This window comes from Penaeus monodon, chromosome 39 (assembly GCF_015228065.2).
Source record: "Penaeus monodon isolate SGIC_2016 chromosome 39, NSTDA_Pmon_1, whole genome shotgun sequence".
NCBI lineage: Eukaryota > Metazoa > Arthropoda > Malacostraca > Decapoda > Penaeidae > Penaeus > Penaeus monodon.
This window is the reverse complement of record NC_051424.1, coordinates 32,409,635-32,412,134: the sequence shown is the minus strand read 5'-3', so window position 1 is coordinate 32,412,134 and position 2,500 is coordinate 32,409,635.

Genomic DNA, 2,500 nt, shown 5'->3' with positions numbered 1-2,500 from the left:
ACCATGATAGTTTTTAAACCAGACAATCAGATTTTAAAATTTATGAGACGTAGACCCCAGCAGATGAGGAGGCATTCGGGAAAAGTGTGTATAAACTGTAAATCGCAAGGAGAGAGAGAGAGAGAGAGAGAGAGAGAAGAGAGAGAGAAGAGACGAGAGAGAGAGGAGAGGAGAGAAAAGAGATGGAGAGAGAGAGAGAGAAAGAGAGTGAGAGAGAGAGAGAGAGAAAGAGAGTGAGAGAGAGAGAGAGAGAAAGAGAGTGAGAGAGAAGAGAGAGAGAGAAGAGAGAGAGAGAGGAGTGAGAGGAGAGAGAGGGAAAGAGAGTGAGAGAGAGAAAGAGAAAGAGAGAGAGAGAGAGAGAGAGAGAGAGAGAGAGAGAGAGAGAGAGGAGAGAGAGAGAGAGAGAGAGAGAGAGAGAGAGAGAGAAAGGCACAACTGCATTTACTTTCAGAAAAGGAGGTGAGAGAAGACCGGAAACAGAGATGGTATGTGGAAAGAGAGAGCCAGATAATAATAACAATTAAAAAGGAATACCCTTAGGATGAAAATAATAATGGTGAGAACGCTAATAATCGGAATAACTGTCTTAATGATGATCAGAATAGCGTTGTAGATGAATATAATAATGATAACAAACTGGCAACTTTCGAGACTGTCCTAAACCAGTCTTTGACTCCAAAATGATCGATTTCGTGTATGACACGCATTTTTTCACATTTCAAAGTTATGAAGATGACAATATTACTCGTGGATGTTTCTTTTTCCTTAATTCTGTCTCATTTTGAGTATTGTTCTCTGCTGCTTCAGAGCCACACTTGATATTGCTTGATCGTTCTTTCAATTCCTCCAGTCTGAGTTAGGTTTGGGCACTGGGCATCGTAGGGATATTGGCACCTCTTTCAGTTTTATACAAAACTGTAACCGATAATTCACATCCCCTTCATAAATTTTTTGCCTGATTTTTATGAACCTGCAAGTGGACTCACGAGCTGATCTAATGGCAGCTCCGTTCCTTTCAAAGGTCATCCAGGCTCCCAGGAACACAAACGTGAGACAACAAATACTCAGGCGTCTAGAACAAGAGTTCTATGGCCCCTTCAGTCAATGACATGTAATGCAAGTCAATCGATCTGCAATGCTTTTTCGTCGGCTTGGAAATAAATTGCCTTCAGAGATGTAACTTCTCCGGCTCTTGATAAGTTTAACAGTTGGGTTAATACGTTTTTACTACGTAAATAGCTGATGAATTCCTATCTTCTGTTTCTTTGCTAGCTGTGTTTTGACCTGCACTGACATCTCTGCTGATATTATTCCCGGAAATTTCAATGTGGCTCGTTATGTCTTACCTAATAATAAAAATAACAGCAATAACAACTAGAACTAATATATACATTTTAATAGGCTTTGTGATAATAATCCACCCTGATAATTAAACAGCATAGCCTTTGAAATGAACCCTATAACGATTATAACATTAACGCCCGATTTCTGACTACGACTTACGACTTACGACTACTACTTACATTTTACTTTTGTTAATGAAATGGAATACTTACGTGACACTTTTATCCATACTGTCAAACGGTAACTGAGCCGTTTCCCCACATGTTCAGAGCCGCTTTCTCTACGATAATTACAAACAGACCCGCGCGCACCTTCATACCTGTCGTGATGACAACAGGCGGGGAGGCTGCCGTGTGTACATTGAAATATATTTAATGTTAAAGACATCTTCAAAGACTTTTTGTCTGTCTTAGACAAATCAAAGTCTATGACCTTTCGTGAATACCGCCCTATTTTATTAGTTATGATTTTTTTTCTCTATAACACACACACACATATATGTATATATGTATGTATGTGTATGTGTGTGTGTGTGTGTGTGTGTGTGTGTGTGTATGTGTGTGTGTGTTCATGTGTATGTGTGATTGTGTGTGTGTGTGTGTGTGTGAGTGTGTGTGTTGTGTTGTGTGTGTGTGTGTGTGTGTGTGTGTGTGTGTTCATGTGTATGTGTGATTGTGTGTGTGTGTGTGTGTGTGTGTGTGTATGTGTATGTGTGTGAGTGTGTGTGTTGAGTGTGTGTGATTGAGTGTGTGTGTGTGTGTGTGTGTTGTGTGTGTGTGTGTGTGTGTGTGTGATGTGTGTGTGCATAAAATGAATATCTTATTCATTAATTTTGTCATATTTTTTTTGTTTCTTTCATATCTTAATTCAAAAAAATCTTTCTTCTCGTTTATTTTATTCCATAAACTTGATTACATCCACTATCCCTTTACAGAATTAAAAAAAAGTATTTTTTTTCGAATACACCTTTTCTTCTCCATTAAAAGGAATTTCATAGTTTATAAATGAAATAAGAAAATTAGTTTAATTCAATATCCTACGCTGAAAATTTCAGTCGTGGAAAAAAATCATATATTTTCCTTGTCTCACGATATGCTGTATATTTAGCTGGGCATTTTCACAGGTTCACAAAAGATCTAAAATATATTCTGAAGCA